Raw genomic sequence first — 18,797 nt, 5'->3', positions numbered from 1 at the left:
TATTAATTTTAGACAGATAGACTTAAATTCTTGCATCTTTTTTCAAACGACATTGGCATGTTTCTTCTTTATTAAATGAAGGCGATCCGTTGAAAAGAATCAAACCCGTTGCCCGGCTAGCTCTGTCGGTATATTGTTAGACACTTAATCCAACCCTCGAAGTCATTATATCCTTTGTCTTTGTCAAACAAATCTAAAACTTCTATCTCTTGTAATGTATTTTTTGTGAAAATATTGCTTCATCGTTTTTCTAACCTCGTAACAATGCTGGGAATTTTGTCAGTTAAAAGACTGATTAATACATTTCCGTATTTCGTGTACTAGGTTCTAAAGATCATTTTATTTGTACACTCAAACTGTTTCTTGGGAATAGCTTTTTTCAATTTGGTAGACGGGCGCGTGGCGCAATGGATAACGCGTCTGACTTCGGATCAGAAGATTCCAGGTTGGAGTCTTGGCGCGCTCGTTCAAAATTGTCTGGTGTATTAGTTTTAGACAGATCGACTTAAATTCTTGCACCTTTTTTCAAACGACATTGGCATGTTTCTTCTTTATTAAATGAAGGCGATCCGTTGAAAAGAATCAAATCTATTGCCCGGCTAGCTCTGTCGGTATATTGTTGGACACTTAATCCAACCCTCAAAGTCATTCTATCTTTTGTCTTTATCAAACAAATCTAAAACTTCTATCTCTTGTAATGTATTTTTTAAGAATATATTGCTTTATCGTTTTTCTAACCTCGAAACAATGCTGGGAATTTGGTCAGTTAAAAGTCTAATTAATTCATTTCCATATTTTGTATACTCGGTTCTAAAGATCCTTTTATTTGTACACTCAAACTGTTTCTTCAGAATAACTTTTTTCCATTTAGTAGACGGGCGCGTGGCGCAATGGATAACGCGTCTGACTACGGATCAGAAAATTCCAGGTTCGAATCCTGGCGTGCTCGCATATATTTTACAAATTGTTTTATAAGTGCTCAAAGTCTTGTGTTTTATTTGTCAACAAAACTACGATCTTCTATATTTTCTATCTTACACTCGAATTGTTTCTTCATAATACCTTTTTCGTTTGGTAGACGGGCGCGTGGCGCAGTGGATAACGCGGCTGACTTCGGATAAGAAGATTCCACGCTCTCGAGTCCTGGCGTGCTTATCTAAAATTGTCTGGTATATTCATTTAAGTCAGAACGACTTTAATTCTTGTAGCACCTTTTTTCAACCCACTTTGACAAGTTTCTCCCTCATTGAATGAAGGCGATCCGTTGAAATGAATCAAACCGTGATCAAATGATCCGTTGTAAGAAATCAGACTCGTCGCCCGGCTAGCTCAGTCGGTAGAGCGTTGGACTCTTAATCCAACGGTCGTGGGTTCGATCCCCACGTTGGGCGTTCGAAAGTTTTTTGAAATGCAAACTGTCTATAGATATGTGAGTTTGGTAAGTTAAAAGTCTAATTAACTCATTTCCATATTTCGTGTACTCGGTTCTAAAGATCCTTTTATTTGTGCACTCAAACTGTTTCTTCAGAATAACTTTTTTCCATTTGGTAGACGGGCGCGTGGCGCAATGGATAACGCGTCTGACTTCGGATCAGAAGATTCCAGGTTCGAGTCCTGGCGCGCTCGTTCAAAATTGTCTGGTGTATTAATTTTAGACAGATCGACTTAAATTCTTGCATCTTTTTTCAAACGACATTGGCATGTTTCTTCTTTATTAAATGAAGGCGATCCGTTGAAAAGAATCAAACCCGTTGCCCTGCTAGCTCTGTCGGTATATTGTTAGAAACTTAATCCAACCCTCGAAGTCATTCTATCCTTTGTCTGTGTCAAACAAATCTAAAACTTCTATCTCTTGTAATGTATTTTTTGTGAAAATATTGCTTCATCGTTTTTCTAACCTCGTAACAATGCTGGGAATTTGGTCAGTTAAAAGACTGATTAATACATTTCCGTATTTCGTGTACTAGGTTCTCAAGATCATTTTATTTGTACACTCGAACTGTTTCTTCGGAATAGCTTTTTTCCATTTTGTAGACGGGCGCGTGGCGCAATGGATAACGCGTCTGACTTCGGATCAGAAGATTCCAGGTTCGAGTCCTGGCGCGCTCGTTCAAAATTGTCTGGTGTATTAGTTTTAGACAGATCAACTTAAATTCTTGCACCTTTTTTCAAATGACATTGGCATGTTTCTTCTTTATTAAATGAAGGCGATCCGTTCTCAAAGTCTTGTGTTTTATTTGTCAACAAAACTACGATCTTCTATCTTTTCTATCTTACACTCGAATTGTTTCTTCATAATAGCATTTTCGTTTGGTAGACGAGCGCGTGGCGCAGTGGATAACGCGGCTGACTTCGGATAAGAAGATTCCACGCACGAGTCCTGGCGCGCTTATTTAAAATTGTCTGGTATATTCATTTAGTCAGAACGACTATAATTCTTGTAGAACCTTTTTTCAACCCACTTTGACAAGTTTCTCCCTCATTGAATGATGGCGATCCGTTGAAATGAATCAAACCGTGATCAAATGATCCGTTGTAAGAAATCAGTCTCGTCCCCCGGCTAGCTCAGTCGGTAGAGCGTTGGACTCTTAATCCAACGGTCGTGGGTTCGAGCCCCACGTTGGGCGTTCGACAGAATTTTTGAAATGCAAACTGTCTATAGATATGTGAGTTTGGTAAGTTAAAAGCCTAATTAAGTCATTTCCATAGTCCGTGTAATCCGTTCTAAAGATCCTTTTATTTGTACACTCAAACTGTTTCTTCAGAATAAGTTTTTTCCATTTGGTAGACGGGCGCGTGGCGCAATGGATAACGCATCTGACTTCGGATCAGAAGATTCCAGGTTCGAGTCCTGGCGCGCTCGTTCAAAATTGTCTGGTGTATTAATTTTAAACAGATCGACTTAAATTCTTGCATCTTTTTTCAAACGACATTGGCATGTTTCTTCTTTATTAAATGAAGGCGATCCGTTGAAAAGAATCAAACCCGTTGCCCGGCTAGCTCTGTCGGTATATTGTTAGACACTTAATCCAACCCTCGAAGTCATTATATCCTTTGTCTTTGTCAAACAAATCTAAAACTTCTATCTCTTGTAATGTATTTTTTGTGAAAATATTGCTTCATCGTTTTTCTAACCTCGTAACAATGCTGGGAATTTTGTCAGTTAAAAGACTGATTAATACATTCCCGTATTTCGTGTACTAGGTTCTAAAGATCATTTTATTTGTACACTCAAACGGTTTCTTGGGAATAGCTTTTTTCAATTTGGTAGACGGGCGCGTGGCGCAATGGATAACGCGTCTGACTTCGGATCAGAAGATTCCAGGTTCGAGTCCTGGCGCGCTCGTTCAAAATTGTCTGCTGTATTAGTTTTAGACAGATCGACTTAAATTCTTGCACCTTTTTTCAAACGACATTGGCATGTTTCTTCTTTATTAAATGAAGGCGATTCGTTGAAAAGAATCAAACCCGTTGCCCGGCTAGCTCTGTCGGTATATTGTTGGACACTTAATCCAACCCTCAAAGTCATTCTATCTTTTGTCTTTATCAAACACATCTAAAACTTCTATCTCTTGTAATGTATTTTTCAAAAATGTATTGCTTTATCGTTTTTCTAACCTCGAAACAATGCTGGGAATTTGGTCAGTTAAAAGTCTAATTAATTCATTTCCATATTTCGTGTACTCGGTTCTGAAGATCCTTTTATTTGTACACTCAAACTGTTTCTTCAGAATAACTTTTTTCCATTCAGTAGACGGGCGCGTGGCGCAATGGATAACGCGTCTGACTACGGATCAGAAGATTCCAGGTTCGAATCCTGGCGTGCTCGCGTATATTTTACAAATTGTTTTATAAGTGCTCAAAGTCTTGTGTTTTATTTGTCAACAAAACTACGATCTTCTATCTTTTCTATCTTACACTCGAATTGTTTCTTCATAATAGCATTTTCGTTTGGTAGACGAGCGCGTGGCGCAGTGGATAACGCGGCTGACTTCGGATAAGAAGATTCCACGCACGAGTCCTGGCGCGCTTATTTAAAATTGTCTGGTATATTCATTTTAGTCAGAACGACTTTAATTCTTGTAGAACCTTTTTTTAACCCACTTTGACAAGTTTCTCCCTCATTGAATGATGGCGATCCGTTGAAATGAATCAAACCGTGATCAAATGATTCGTTGTAAGAATTCAGACTCGTCGCCCGGCTAGCTCAGTCGGTAGAACGTTGGACTCTTAATCCCACGGTCATGGGTTCGATCCCCACGTTGGGCGTCTGAAAGTTTTTTGAAATGCAAACTGTCTACAGATATGTGAGTTTGGTAAGTTAAAAGTCTAATTAATTCATTTCCATATTTCGTGTACTCGGTTCTAAAGATCCTTTTATTTGTACACTCAAACTGTTTCTTCAGAATAACTTTTATCCACTTGGTAGACGGGCGCGTGGCGCAATGGATAACGCGTCTGACTTCGGATCAGAAGATTCCAGGTTCGAGTCCTGGCGCACTCGTTCAAAATTGTCTGCTGTATTAGATTTAGACAGATCGACTTAAATTCTTGCACCTTTTTTCAAACGACCTTGACATGTTTCTTCTTTATTAAATGAAGGCGATCCGTTGAAAAGAATCAAACCCGTTGCCCGGCTAGCTCTGTGGGTATATTGTTGGACACTTAATCCAACCCTCAAAGTCATTCTATCTTTTGTCTTTGTCAAACAAATCTAAAACTTCTATCTCTTGTAATGTATTTTTCAAGAAATTATTGCTTTATCGTTTTTCTAACCTCAAAACAATGCTGGGAATTTGGTCAGTTAAAATTCTGATAAACACATTTCCGTATTTTGTGTACTCGGTTCTCAAGATCCTTTTATTTGTACACTCAAACTGTTTCTTCAGAATAACTTTTATCCACTTGGTAGACGGGCGCGTGGCGCAATGGATAACGCGTCTGACTTCGGATCAGAAGATTCCAGGTTCGAGTCCTGGCGCGCTCGTTCAAAATTGTCTGCTGTATTAGTTTTAGACAGATCGACTTAAATTCTTGTACCTTTTTTCAAACGACATTGGCATGTTTCTTCTTTGTTAAATGAAGGCGATCCGTTGAAAAGAATCAAACCTATTGCCCGGCTAGCTCTGTCGGTATATTGTTGGACACTTAATCCAACCCTCAAAGTCATTCTATCTTTTGTCTTTATCAAACACATCTAGAACTTCTATCTCTTGTAATGTATTTTTTAAAAATATATTGCTTTATCGTTTTTCTAACCTCGAAACAATGCTGGGAATTTGGTCAGTTAAAAGTCTAATTAATTCATTTTCATATTTCGTGTACTCGGTTCTGAAGATCCTTTTATTTGTACACTCAAACTGTTTCTTCAGAATAACTTTTTTCCATTTAGTAGACGGGCGCGTGGCGCAATGGATAACGCGTCTGACTACGGATCGGAAGATTCCAGGTTCGAATCCTGGCGTGCTCGCGTATATTTTACAAATTGTTTTATAAGTGCTCAAAGTCTTGTGTTTTATTTGTCAATAAAACTACGATCTTCTATCTTTTCTATCTTACACTCGAATTGTTTCTTCATAATAGCATTTTCGTTTGGTAGACGAGCGCGTGGCGCAGTGGATAACGCGGCTGACTTCGGATAAGAAGATTCCACGCACGAGTCCTGGCGCGCTTATTTAAAATTGTCTGGTATATTCATTTTAGTCAGAACGACTTTAATTCTTGTAGAACCTTTTTTTAACCCACTTTGACAAGTTTCTCCCTCATTGAATGATGGCGATCCGTTGAAAAGAATCAAACCGTGATCAAATGATCCGTTGTAAGAATTCAGACTCGTCGCCTGGCTAGCTCAGTCGGTAGAACGTTGGACTCCTAATCCAACGGTCATGGGTTCGATCCCCACGTTGGGCGTCCGAAAGTTTTTTGAAATGCAAACTGTCTATAGATATGTGAGTTTGGTAAGTTAAAAGTCTAATTATCTCATTTCCATATTTCGTGTACTCGGTTCTAAAGATCCTTTTATTTGTACACTCAAACTGTTTCTTCAGAATAACTTTTATCCACTTTGTAGACGGGCGCGTGGCGCAATGGATAACGCGTCTGACTTCGGATCAGAAGATTCCAGGTTCCAGTCCTGGCGCGCTCGTTCAAAATTGTCTGGTGTATTAGTTTTAGACAGATCGACTTAAATTCTTGCACCTTTTTTCAAACGACATTGGCATGTTTCTTCTTTATTAAATGAAGGCGATCCGTTGAAAAGAATCAAACCCGTTGCCCGGCTAGCTCTGTCGGTATATTGTTGGACACTTAATCCAACCCTCAAAGTCATTCTATCTTTTGTCTTTGTCAAACAAATCAAAAACTTTTACCTCTTGTAATGTATTTTTTAAGAAATTATTGCTTTATCGTTTTTCTAACCTCAAAACAATGCTGGGAATTTGGTCAGTTAAAATTCTGATAAACACATTTCCGTATTTTGTGTACTCGATTCTCAAGATCCTTTTATTTGTACACTCAAACTGTTTCTTCGGAATAGTTTTTTTCCATTTGGTAGACGGGCGCTTGGCGCAATGGATCAGATCGACTTAAATTCTTGCAGCACCTTTTTCCAACAGACCTCGGCAAGTTTCTCCCTCATTGATTGAAAAGAATCAAACCCTTCGCCTGGGTAGGTCAGTCTGTATATTGTTGGACAATTAATCTAACTCCTCTTTTATTCGTACACTCGAATTGTTATGAAAATTCTTTCATACATATTGATTTCTCCAAATATGAAGACGGGCGCGTGGCGCAATGGATAACGCGTCTGACTACGGATCAGAAGATTCCAGGTTCAAATCCTGGCGTGCTCGCAGGTATTCTACAAATTGTTTTATAAGTTCTCTAAGTCTTATGTTTTATTTGTCAACAAAACTACGATCTTCTATCTTTTGTCTTTGTCAAAAAAATCATTTGTACACTCGAACTGTTTCTTCATAATAGCTTTTTCGTTTCGTTTGTTTCTTCCGTTGAAAAGAATCAAACCCGTTGCCCGGCTAGCTCTGTCGGTATATAGTTAGACACTTAATCCAACCCTCGAAGTCATTCTATCTTTTGTCTTTGTCAAACAAATCTAAAACTTCTATTTCTTGTAACGTATTTTTTTTTTGAAAATATTGCTTTATCGTTTTTCTAACCTCGTAACAATGCTGGGAATTTGGTCCGTTAAAAGACTGATTAATACATTTCCGTATTTTGTGTACTAGGTTCTCAAGATCATTTTATTTGTACACTCAAACGGTTTCTTCGGAATAGCTTTTTTACGTTTGGTAGACGGGCGCGTGGCGCAATGGATAACGCGTCTGACTTCGGATCAGAAGATTCCAGGTTCGAGTCCTGGCGCGCTCGTTCAAAATTGTCTGGTGTATTAAATTTACACAGATCGACTTAAACTCTTGCACGTTTTTCAGACGTCATTGGCATGTTTTTCTTTATTAAATGAAGGCGATCCGTTGAAAAGAATCGAACCCGTTGCCCGGCTAGCTTTATCGGTATATTGTTGAACACTTAATCCAACCCTCAAAGTCATTCTATATTTTGTCTTTGTCAAACAAATCTAAAACTTTTATCTCTTGTAATGCATTTTTTGTGAAAATATTGCTTTATCGTTTTTCTAACTTTGTAACAATGCTGGGAATTTGGTCAGTTAAAAGTCTGATTAACACATTTCCGTATTTCGTGTACTCGTGTTCGTGTTTCGTGTTGAGTCAGATCGACTTCAATTCTTACAGCACCTTTTTCCAGCCGACTTCGGCAAGTTTCTCCCTCATTGATTGAAAAGAATCAAACCCTTCGCCTGGGTAGGTCAGTCTGTATATTGTTGGACAATTAATCTAACCCCTCTTTTATTCGTACACTCGAATTGTTATGAAAATTCTTTCATACATATTGATTTCTCTAAATATAAAGACGGGCGCGTGGCGCAATGGATAACCTGGAATCTTCTGAAGTCTTATGTTTTATTTGTCAACAAAACTACGATCTTCTATCTTTTGTCTTTGTCAAACAAATCATTTGTACACTCGAACTGTTTCTTCATAATACCTTTTTCGTTCGGTAGACGGGCGCGTGGCGCAATGGATAACGCGTCTGACTTCGGATCAGAAGATTCCAGGTTCGAGTCCTGGCGCGCGTATTTAAAATTGTCTGGTATATTAGTTTTAGACAGATCGACTTAAATTCTTGCACCTTTTTTCAAACGACATTGGCAGGTTTCTTCTTTATTAAATGAAGGCGATCCGTTGAAAAGAATCAGACCTATTGCCCGGATAGCTCTGTCGGTATATTGTTGGACACTTAATCCAACCCTCAAAGTCATTCTATCTTTTGTCTTTGTCAAACAAACATGGACAATTTTAAACATATGGGATTTAAGTATACGAGAATAGATCATGAAACTCAAACAACTGGATTTTGGATGTGAAATGGAACACGCTGAATCACGGTGTGATGGACAGACTGGTGTTGACGGCCACTGATGATCAAGTCCGGCTGCAGTATGAAACAGAACATTCACAAGGTGTGAAGAAAATTAAAAAAAATTCATGGAAAGGTATTGCGGATAATGGTTTTTTAAAGAGATCAACATACAAACATTCAACGACCGTACAGGACATTCAGCTTATGCTAATTTTAAGCAGACATGTGCTGGTGATATTAAAACTGTAGACTGTCAGTCTGTAAAATAATCTGGTGTTGAGGGTCCCATTTTGTGATGATCAATAGATCATATTGTAGAAAATTTTTGAGAATTGGAAATAATATTATCCGTTAATCGAGGTTTACATTTGACGCCAAAGATCTTCGGTTCATTGCAATATCACAAAATAAACATTCAATTGACATCGTATTGCTGGCATAAACTGTACATATTGTATTGGTCACTATTACTGCAATAGCTTAGGTGTTTCAAAATAATAACAGCCCGGAAGTTCAATACATTCGAGTATCTTTTGTTTAATTATTTCTGGCCCAAGCTTCGATTTTACTAGATTTGTGTTTTTTGTAATTTATTTTTTTAAAGTTTTTGCTCGCCCTCCAGAATTCTCCATTTCAAATTTGTGTATATTGTGGAGTATTCAAATAAACTATCTATCTAAGTTTTTATACCAGAAACAAATCTTCTGTTGCTCTGGGTCACTAAAATCAAAAGGAGAACACGGTACTCGATGATCCGAGTCCCATTGATCGCGATTCTTCCAAATCATGCCTTTCGTAAATTGAGAATTAATATAGGCTGTCAATTCTTTTGTGGATGCAGCTTTAGAATTTGTTCTGATGGCTTCGAGAATACGCCTTCGACATCTCTGGAGCATTGCAAATGCATGTTCAGTCTTAAAGGTGGTTAATCACGGAACATTTTTCCGGTTGAATTTTATTCTACAAATTCTACGTACCTAACGTACTACAATACTATTATATTTTTGTATTTGCGATTTTTTAATTTTCATAACAGTTTACTATACTTTAGTATAGTATTGTACTGGTGTAGTAAGCAGTTGCACAGTGGTACCCTCGAACAGTACGGTATACTCCTAATACAGTAATATAAATTTTGAAATGTTTCAACAAAAAGGATATATATCAGTGCCTAAAAGATTCCTGTTGGTTATATTTTGTGTATGAGCAGAACTGAGATTTACCTACGATATCCATGTATTACTGTTGCGCTGTGCCCCGGTGTATGTATCTTGTCATCGGCTAATTCAAGAATTATAGAATTCGTTTCCAAGTTCCCGAAGTTGGATAAAAAAAAACAGGCAAGGAGCGAATACAAACAGAAGGTTGGCTGTCTCTCACTCGGCATATTCCCTTCATCTCTCAAAGTTGCTCGGGTAATTCCTCTTTTTAAATCTGGAAACAAAAAACATGTTTCAAATTATAGACCGATATCAATCCTTTCATCGATTGATGAAATATTTGAACGCTTGATTCATAGGAGGTTTACTAGTTTTTTCACTAAATATGATGTCATAAATAAATCTCAATTCGGTTTCCAAAACAACATTTCAACATCGCATGCCATTTTAGATACTGTATCTTTTATATATGACAAACTAGAAAAAAGGGAGTTTGTTAGTGCAACCATCTTAGATTTAAAAAAGGTCTTTGATACCGTGAATCATGACATCCTGGTTTACAAGTTGAGTCATTATGGTATTTGGGGTATAGCAAATAAACTCATTATCAGTTATTTGAGGGGCAGATCACAGTATGTTCAATTAGGTACAAATCGTTCCCTTCCCTTACCGGTGACACACGGGGTCCCACACAAAGTAGTTATTTAGGACCCCTTCTATTTTTAGTATTTATTAATGACATATCTCATTGTTCTTCATTATTTTCTAAATTGTTTGCCGATGATACCAATCTCCTCGACAGTGACAAATCTTGTGTAGCGCTTCAATTGAGAGTGAACACTGAAATTGCAAAAGTAGCAAATTGGATGAAATCTAAATAAACTACAATAAACATCGATAAATCAAAAACTATGTTAATATCACCTAATAAAAGTAAAGCTCTGAATAGTTTGGCAATCCAAATTGATGATACAAATATTGAAAATGTCAATTCATATAAATATCTTTGTTTATATATAGATAACAAAATGAAGTAGGATGTTCAAATATCAAACCAGGCTGTTAAATTAGCTTAAAGTCAGTGGAAATACTATACAAACTTCGACATTTTACATCGCTAGCCACTTTACGTATGGAATAGTGGCATGGGGCTCAGCAGATAAAACCTTATTGCATCTCATCGAAATTCTACAGAATCGAGCGATTTCTGCTATTTCAGATGTAGGATACCGCACTGGTCTAGGTCCCATTTGTCGTAGTCTTCGTATAATTAAAATGGCTGATATTCACAAAATATAAATGTTGAAATTAATGCACCAACACCACAACTAAAAACTTCCTCCAGCCTTCAGAATTTGACATTTATTGCCCATTGTTAGCTAATGGGCTTCACAATAGTATTGTTGTGATACAATCCACTAACGCCATCTCCATGGCTACCGAATCAGTGGTGTTCGGAGTTGTCTTTTCTTTTGTTGAAGCCTAAGTGACTATTATAGTCACTTTGGTTGAAGCGAGCGATTGCTGGTTACAGCAGATCGTCTCGAGATATTTTATGTATTTTTTTCCTCGATTTATTTAAACTTAGTTCGTTTTTTTGTTTTTGTTTTTTATATTATAGTGTTAGACTTATTTTATAGGTGCCGCTGCTCGATAACCAGTATTGGTTTCTCGCGTCTCCTTCACCCTGAAATATGGCCAATTTATAATTTAATTTATTGCAATTTGTATGTTTGTGCCTATTTTAAGTATGATGAGAAATAAACTACTGATTACTGATTACTTCACGATCTATTTTTCAAAGCAGAGTGATGTGCACTCATATAGAAAGAACACTGTCCTTGACCAAACACTCTTATTATGTAAATCGCTTTTCTACCAAACGCACACAAAATTCAATCAAATTTGTTGGTGTCAAACTATGAAATTCACTTCCTGATAATACCCATACAATGAATTATAATTTGTACAAACAGGCCTTAAAAAATATATATCTTGATGCTTACCAAAAAGAAGTAAAAGACTTCCTCATATTATGTCTGTACTTTCATTTTTCACTCATGTACGTTTTCGCATAGGCTTCCTCATTATGCCATTTATACTCTTCTATTTCATGACTGCAACCACTTTCATAAAAGTTATACATTGCTTACTTAGCATTCACTTGTTACATTCTTGGTAATGTCATATTCTGACTACGCATCCTGTGACATTAGCAAAATACATACCTGTTATTCATTGCGCCAGTAATTTTACTGTCTGTTGACTGCTTCCATAACGACACTCGTAGCCGGGCAGCAGCGTTATTTTTCATATTCTGTCCTATCATATTAGTCAGCAAAATCTGACTGACTAAATCAGGGGTTCCCAAACTTTTGGTGTTGCGGAGCCCTTGAAAAGGTTAACTATTATTCACGGAGCCCCAAAATAAATGTTAAAATTGTTACTTTCGGATTAATATTCCTGACTCAATTTAAATGCTGAACCTTTTTTGAAAGGGTTAATACAAGTCATAAAAAAATCTAAATTTCAAACATAAATTATATATACTAAAGCTGTAAATTTGACACTTGACAAACATGGTCGAATCTTTTCCCTTTTGACATGTTTGGAAGACTTAAAAGGCCGCTAATAATGTGCGCGATTGCATTTTGTTACAATCGCCGATTTTTCCTCAGCATGGCGTGTTTTTGAACCTTTAAACATCTTCACGCCGGTGTTTATTCTCCCTGATTCAAATTTCCCTCTGCATATACATGTATTGTTACACAATGACGACGTTAATGGCTTTTGTGTTTTCGTGGGGAATTATGAGTTCAATGTGAAAAACATGTTACCATATTATAGTCATCGGCGACGAAATGCTAAAAATAATAATTAATAAAGAGATAAATCTGCAACTCAAATTTCTTGATTAAAAAGCGGCATTCTGAAATATTAAAACTAAAACTTAAAATGGAAGATCACACGTTTGGTTTCAGCAGACTCACCTAGGATTGAAAACGCTTTTATAGACATTGCAAATCACAAAATTTGGTGTTATGTTAGGTTTTCATTGTAGTAACTGCGAAATCGAAACACAAGTACAATTGTGCGCGCGATGTAGGCCTACCTTTTTTTCCCATTTTGAAACTACCGACGGAGCCGCACGCAATCAATTGTGCGCGCGATCCGCGATGTACCTTTTTTCATTCTGAAACTACCGACGGAGCCGAATGCAATAAAATAAATTTCAATTGTTCGTATTTTGCCCACACATTGTGTTTTTTTAAAGGGCGATATCTTGCTTAAAAATAATCTCAAGTGCGAAAGAACAAATCAAGTTTGACAAATCCCAATATCGCAAAAATACGACTCCAATTTATTGATAGTTGGCAGTTTATCACATATTTTATGTTATTTCAGAATAATATTCTTTCATTTTCGTAATCCTAATAGTAATCTCGAAGGAAACTTGAGTAACTATGAGTACAATTGAATTATTACGACGAGACACGTTAAATGCTCGCATTGGTCATGGATTGAATATTTCACACAACAGAAATCTCGTTATACGTTTTTTTTAATCGCGAAGAATGTTGCGCGGTAATTTCCGATTCCAATTTTGAACGACCTCCCTCTTAAGAATCCTGACTGCGCTCCTGCTTATAAATAATGTCATTTTTTAATTCAGCCTCTTTGCCATATTGTTGTCAGATTTTATCAAAGCTGTTATTGCTTCTTTAAACAGTTAACAAAATTAGTCAGTATTTTGAAAAGTAATCGAATAGCTCGCGGAGCCCCTGGGTTCCTCTCGCGGAGCCCTGAGGCTCCGTACGGAGCACTTTGAGAACCTATGGACTAGATGACTAACCGAGTCTATCGCGACCCCTCATCAATTGCTATGAATCAATGTTTTCCGTTTTTGTTAGTTTTTTTATTTTTGTGTGCGTTTATTGCTTTACATTGATTCTTGCACGGTGAAAATAAATATTTGAATCTGAATCAAGTACGGATAAACAATGTGTTTTACTTTGGCATTCCTGCAGAGATTGGAACATTTATGTAAGTAAAGATGAGTGGCAGCGAATATGAGAGTAGTAATGATGAGGATGAGATGTATAATGCAGGTGCTGTGGGGTGTTTACAGGTTTATATACGAACCTGGGGTCTAGTATAGTTTAGTACCACAAGTACTTCCGGTTGGCGTAGCATAATGAATTTTGGATATGTTATTCCGTAATTATTTGGTGGCATAGTCAGGTGAGGGTTAGGAATGACATTTGCAAAAATTGTTGAGCCAGGCTAACTAGAAGTGCATGTGGTACTTAACTATACCATACCCCGAACCTGAATATACTGCTGAATAGTTTACTGCACTGGAAGTCAGTAGCACTGAAAAAGAACTGCAGCACGAAAGTCTGGGCAATAAGTATTGGCAGTCTCCTAGTACAGTAGTAATGGTTTGATAAAAAGTCTTACATACAGAATTATTGGAACATAACTTGAATAATCGTATTTCAACGAAGCAGTAGGGGAAGGTGGGGCACGTTGGGACATTGGGCACAGTGGAAAATCAGCTCTCACATTGATACTATATCTGCAATCCTGTCCGAGTTTCGATATTTTAATCCGCTCTTCGGTGAGTTACAACGTCCCCACGGACGGGTAGTGCGGCGCAAGCTATGAGGTGAAATTGGTTTTGGGAGGTTGAAACTAAAATTTCACCGTTCCAGTTTTTTCTTTTTCCTACTTTAGCCTTTCCAACATGACAAACCACCGTCTGATATTTTTCAGCTTTAGTCCACTGTGAAATATTCATAACGTTGGCGAATGCACGTGCCTTCCGAATTTCGCCGTGGGATGGTCTGAATATATTTGTTTTCTATGGCAACGATGGACCGGGGTTCAGTGGGACATGCCCTACAGAGCACAATTCGAGAATGTTTAATACAATAATTGCTTAGGAGACCTTGAGATGCGGTATATTTTGTGTAAGATTATGATTTCTCTTGACCCATGGCCCAATATAGAATATATTCGAGAATCAATAATATTTCCAGATTTAGATTCGAGGGAGGAAATTATCAAATTTGTTTGCAAAATTTTTTGTCAAAATATCTGAACTATTTCAATTGAACATTGATTTTAAAAATATTAAATCTTCAAATTTGAAGTCTCTATACCCCTCTATGCATTCGTCCCGCCAACTTAAGTGAATATGCAGAATTAACGGCTCAAAATATGCAAAAGAAAAAAAGTGTCCCCACTTTCCCCTACTCCATTTTATCCATGCAATTCCAATGCACTTGTTTTTGCAGGTGTTCTTGTTCACACTGCTCTTAACAACCCAATCCAGCATCATGCATTTGCTGTCATGAAGCCCCAACAGTCAAAATAGTTTTGGAACGTTTGGCTACACAGCATGGAATCTAGGTTCAATGAATTGTTGATCATCCTGGATTTGAGTCAATATGCCTTAATGTTTTTGTACTTGAAGCCACTTACTGCAGATATGCAAATATCTGAAGCAAAATCAGTGCGGGACCAAATGAGTAAGTTTAGGTTACGTTTGAATCTGTTTATCTGTCATTTCTTTGGATCTCAATGGATGTATTTTTTCAGGCGTAACCGTTAAACTTCCTACCGATCATTCGTGAAGTCGGGATGTTGGGACAGGGTGGGCAAAAAAATAAGCTTTCCACTCCCATCTTGTGTGGTTGTTGAGATAAGAAAACATTTTGAATCCCCCTCATACACAGGATTCCAACCACCCTCACTTTAGAAAAAAGTTTCTCAGCAAAATGCATGAAAAGGGCCAACTCAATATTTATAACAAGAAGTATTGAAACAATGGAGATTTTAGATAAAAAATGTATTGGCACGAATGAATTACCAGAAAATTAGAACTAAATTGATAAAAAATAGACCAAGAAGGGCGAAGGGATAAATTGCATTTAATGAACTATGGGCTGTGGAGCAGAGGGTACAAATTTCAAACTTCAATGGCCTGATTTGCAGAGATTAGTCTCTCTCAATAAAACAAAAGCTTGCATAAACCAAATTTGATTTCCTGAAAGGTTAGAGCCGAAATTGCTTGCATAATTTTTTCCGACTCCACAGCCCTAGTTGTCAATACTTGACTATTAAAACAGTTTTACAGCTGCTGTATTGCAAGCTCCTTATCTGGTCTTTCACACCTGGAAGACAAGGTCGGTAATGGTGACAGATCATTCTGGCTTGTGGTTGAACTGTCATCAACCTCTGAAATCACTTTCTGAAGCAGGACTTGCACATATTCTGTGAAAAAGATGGCGGATCACTTATACTTCTGTTTTTCAGGTTGAACCAATTAAATTTTACGGACTCACCAAAACACGACTCAGAACGTAATCCTCGAATACCGATTATATCCACACTGGCAAAAAATAGCTTTGGTTACCACCATGGATCCAACCACCTTTTCCACATCAACGGTACAAATTCCAAAGCACTTTTCACAACTAGCAAAGATTTGCAAAAGTTTATGTAGACTAACGATGTATTCCTCTTTTATAATTTTGTATGACTCTCCTTCTCTATAAATTAATTATAAGTTAAATGAAAATGTCTATAAAAATATGCCTTCAAGGATCGATACTTACCCACTGCGTGACTCATCTGAAACACTATTCAAGTCATAGCTACTGTCTGTACTTGAGTCGTCATTCATATCAGAAGTGTCAGAGTCAACAACCATCTTATGCTCCTGTGTTTTGAACAGTTGTAGCGGAGGTGCAACTATCAGATCACATTGTAAGCAGTGGTGAGCTGTAGCCGGAAGGCACTGGAACGGCGTTCCGGTTGTTGGACGTCTTATTGCATTTGCGTTCCTGTTGTTGAAATAAAATTATGGTATAAAAAGTCTAGTTTTTCTGGTAAACTTAGGTATTAATTTATGTTTTGTTACATCATACTTCGTAAATATATTTACATCACACCACGCAAATGATTAGTACAGAAGTAACATGTAATATTGTCGTTTCCCGACCTTTGACCCCATACAAATTCATTCTATAACTTTCTATTAATAACGTTTGTATTGAATTGCTATGAATATTCTTGTAATTTTACACAGAGATATATTTAGACAATTTCTTCATATTTCATTGCAGTTCTTCTTCGCCTCTATCTTAAAACAGACAAATCCTTCTGTAACGTCCGCGTCGTGTTGTAAATATTACATTTTTGCGAATTAGGTGCGTTCCGGTTGTTACGATTTTTCCAGCTCATCACTGATTGTAAGCCGACAGATCTTGTACTGGTATAAGATTGGCATGCTGCAACAGATATTGAATAATAAGAAAGAAGCAGCTCAACAATAATATAAAACCTAAAGCTGAATATACGTCTAGTTCTTAACCTTTACTGTGATTTCCACGTCTCTGTAGTGCCTGGGTGTGCTTAGACTGCTGTGTTATTTTCTGAAATGGCAAAAGTTTAACAATTTATACTCTAAAGTCTAAACTGTTTGACAACATAAACTGCAATTAATGCTTCTGACTAACCATAAGTTTATACTCTGTAACTGTTTTATTGCACGAAGTCTTTTCTGGCTCATGAGTTTGATCAATTGGTGTTTGCTAAAAAAAAATTCAGAGGAGGAATAACAATAGCCTGATCATATATTTGTTTTCTAACCTTTAGTCAATTCTCTGAAAATATTACTGCACCTGTGATAACAAAGCTTCATCATGTGTAAAGCCACTGGTGATATAAAAAAACTAACTGATAAATATGCATATATAAAAACAAGACCTGTCATTGAATAATTTCTTTCTACAAACCACCGCTCCCTCCTTTTTGTGCACCACATATCTTGTTTTTTTTTTCCAAATAAGATTCACTGCCAACTTCGGTTAAAACTCTCTGTCTGACCTCATCATAATAAGATGTCATTATCTCAACATAACTTTCTGGACTGAATGGCTTAGTGGTCTTTTGTGTGTTCGACAAGAGAAATCAGATCGGGCTAGTTTGACAAACAAACTCCCACGTCTTCGAAACGTCTCATTGAACATAACAATACACTCAACTTGATTGCATTTATTACAAGTCTTTGTTTCAAGTACACATCAGAAGAGTCGTCAATATAACTGAAGTTGTATGGTGGTTTGATCTTGGCTGTTTCTAGTATTACGGATTCTAAATTTGCCATGATTGCATTGGCGTATTTAAGTGTCATTTTGGTTCACATTGCTGTTCTGTTGATTTGGAGGCAATGTTTGTCATTATATACAAAATTGTTGTTGTTCAGAACCATATTAACTGCGTTTGTCATTGCTGTGCTCCATAGGATACTTTTCTACTGATGAAGATATTGAATACTATTCATGTAATAATCCGGCCCGCCGAGGACTTCATTTTCCCACATCTGACCCGCCGACTAAAGAAGTTGCCCACCCCTGGACTAGTCTATCGCAGCATTTGCGAGACTCATTTTTGATTACAGCAACTAAATTAATGCTCATTTGAAGACATAATGACAATCAAGATATTGAATTCGCAACTATTTTTTCGAAACACAACTGAAAACTGACAAATAACCCGCAAAACTACAAATACGAGGCAGTGTTTACTATACAACCATACTTGAGGGATGGAAGTGTCTGAGCGGCTGCAGAAATTGCAATTGTTACATCATTGTTGACTTTTTGTTGATTGGTTATGGTTATGGAAATAAACAAGGAAATTGATGCCCGGGAAAAGAGGCATAAAGGCCGTACAGCGAATACATACAGTATGGAAGATAAAGCGTTGTCGGCATATTTTAGCCAACTCAAAAGTTTAATTGTTGCAATAATTCAAAACTGCTTGCGTACCACAGGTTGAGAACCACTGTATGGACCTTTCCCCGACCTCATGTACCGTGTCGTCACCATAGTTACAATCAAACAACGCTGATTCAAGACAACGGTCTTGTTGTCTTAAACTTGAGTCGCAGTCCTGACCGCGTTAAATATACCTTAAAAACACCTTGAAACAAAATAAAAATATTTCTTAGCATATGAATGATTGTAAACATTTCTTATTTCTCACAAAACAAAAAAAACATGGCGGGTATAGAGTAAACCGAAGTGATTGAGGTAAACAAGCGTAACAAGTGCTCCCAAACACAAACTATAAATATGATTATAGATTTAACGAGTTTTTTATAATGCA

At 37.1% G+C, this 18,797-nt stretch overlaps 17 non-coding genes across 17 annotated transcripts; all 17 read left to right on the top strand.

Moving 5' to 3' along the window:
- The first annotated feature begins 876 nt into the window (after positions 1–876).
- On the top strand, positions 877–949 carry Trnar-acg (transfer RNA arginine (anticodon ACG)). The gene has a single exon. It is a non-coding gene; the product is annotated as a tRNA-Arg (tRNA).
- Positions 950–1,318: 369 nt separating this feature from the next.
- Trnak-cuu (transfer RNA lysine (anticodon CUU)) lies at positions 1,319–1,391 on the top strand. Its single transcript has one exon. It is a non-coding gene; the product is annotated as a tRNA-Lys (tRNA).
- A 162-nt stretch (positions 1,392–1,553) lies between these two features.
- Trnar-ucg (transfer RNA arginine (anticodon UCG)) lies at positions 1,554–1,626 on the top strand. Its single transcript has one exon. It is a non-coding gene; the product is annotated as a tRNA-Arg (tRNA).
- Positions 1,627–2,036: 410 nt separating this feature from the next.
- On the top strand, positions 2,037–2,109 carry Trnar-ucg (transfer RNA arginine (anticodon UCG)). The gene has a single exon. It is a non-coding gene; the product is annotated as a tRNA-Arg (tRNA).
- Positions 2,110–2,554: 445 nt separating this feature from the next.
- Trnak-cuu (transfer RNA lysine (anticodon CUU)) lies at positions 2,555–2,627 on the top strand. The gene has a single exon. It is a non-coding gene; the product is annotated as a tRNA-Lys (tRNA).
- Positions 2,628–2,790: 163 nt separating this feature from the next.
- On the top strand, positions 2,791–2,863 carry Trnar-ucg (transfer RNA arginine (anticodon UCG)). The gene has a single exon. It is a non-coding gene; the product is annotated as a tRNA-Arg (tRNA).
- A 410-nt stretch (positions 2,864–3,273) lies between these two features.
- Positions 3,274–3,346, top strand: Trnar-ucg (transfer RNA arginine (anticodon UCG)). Its single transcript has one exon. It is a non-coding gene; the product is annotated as a tRNA-Arg (tRNA).
- A 410-nt stretch (positions 3,347–3,756) lies between these two features.
- Positions 3,757–3,829, top strand: Trnar-acg (transfer RNA arginine (anticodon ACG)). Its single transcript has one exon. It is a non-coding gene; the product is annotated as a tRNA-Arg (tRNA).
- Positions 3,830–4,196: 367 nt separating this feature from the next.
- Positions 4,197–4,269, top strand: Trnak-cuu (transfer RNA lysine (anticodon CUU)). The gene has a single exon. It is a non-coding gene; the product is annotated as a tRNA-Lys (tRNA).
- A 162-nt stretch (positions 4,270–4,431) lies between these two features.
- Trnar-ucg (transfer RNA arginine (anticodon UCG)) lies at positions 4,432–4,504 on the top strand. The gene has a single exon. It is a non-coding gene; the product is annotated as a tRNA-Arg (tRNA).
- Positions 4,505–4,914: 410 nt separating this feature from the next.
- Trnar-ucg (transfer RNA arginine (anticodon UCG)) lies at positions 4,915–4,987 on the top strand. Its single transcript has one exon. It is a non-coding gene; the product is annotated as a tRNA-Arg (tRNA).
- Positions 4,988–5,397: 410 nt separating this feature from the next.
- Positions 5,398–5,470, top strand: Trnar-acg (transfer RNA arginine (anticodon ACG)). Its single transcript has one exon. It is a non-coding gene; the product is annotated as a tRNA-Arg (tRNA).
- Positions 5,471–5,837: 367 nt separating this feature from the next.
- Trnar-ccu (transfer RNA arginine (anticodon CCU)) lies at positions 5,838–5,910 on the top strand. The gene has a single exon. It is a non-coding gene; the product is annotated as a tRNA-Arg (tRNA).
- Positions 5,911–6,072: 162 nt separating this feature from the next.
- Trnar-ucg (transfer RNA arginine (anticodon UCG)) lies at positions 6,073–6,145 on the top strand. Its single transcript has one exon. It is a non-coding gene; the product is annotated as a tRNA-Arg (tRNA).
- A 633-nt stretch (positions 6,146–6,778) lies between these two features.
- Trnar-acg (transfer RNA arginine (anticodon ACG)) lies at positions 6,779–6,851 on the top strand. The gene has a single exon. It is a non-coding gene; the product is annotated as a tRNA-Arg (tRNA).
- A 462-nt stretch (positions 6,852–7,313) lies between these two features.
- Trnar-ucg (transfer RNA arginine (anticodon UCG)) lies at positions 7,314–7,386 on the top strand. The gene has a single exon. It is a non-coding gene; the product is annotated as a tRNA-Arg (tRNA).
- A 714-nt stretch (positions 7,387–8,100) lies between these two features.
- Trnar-ucg (transfer RNA arginine (anticodon UCG)) lies at positions 8,101–8,173 on the top strand. The gene has a single exon. It is a non-coding gene; the product is annotated as a tRNA-Arg (tRNA).
- The last annotated feature ends 10,624 nt before the right edge of the window (positions 8,174–18,797 follow it).

This window comes from Styela clava, chromosome 8, assembly GCF_964204865.1.
Source record: "Styela clava chromosome 8, kaStyClav1.hap1.2, whole genome shotgun sequence".
NCBI lineage: Eukaryota > Metazoa > Chordata > Ascidiacea > Stolidobranchia > Styelidae > Styela > Styela clava.
Note: the sequence above shows the minus strand (reverse complement) of the source record. Positions and strands in the feature narration are given on the sequence as shown.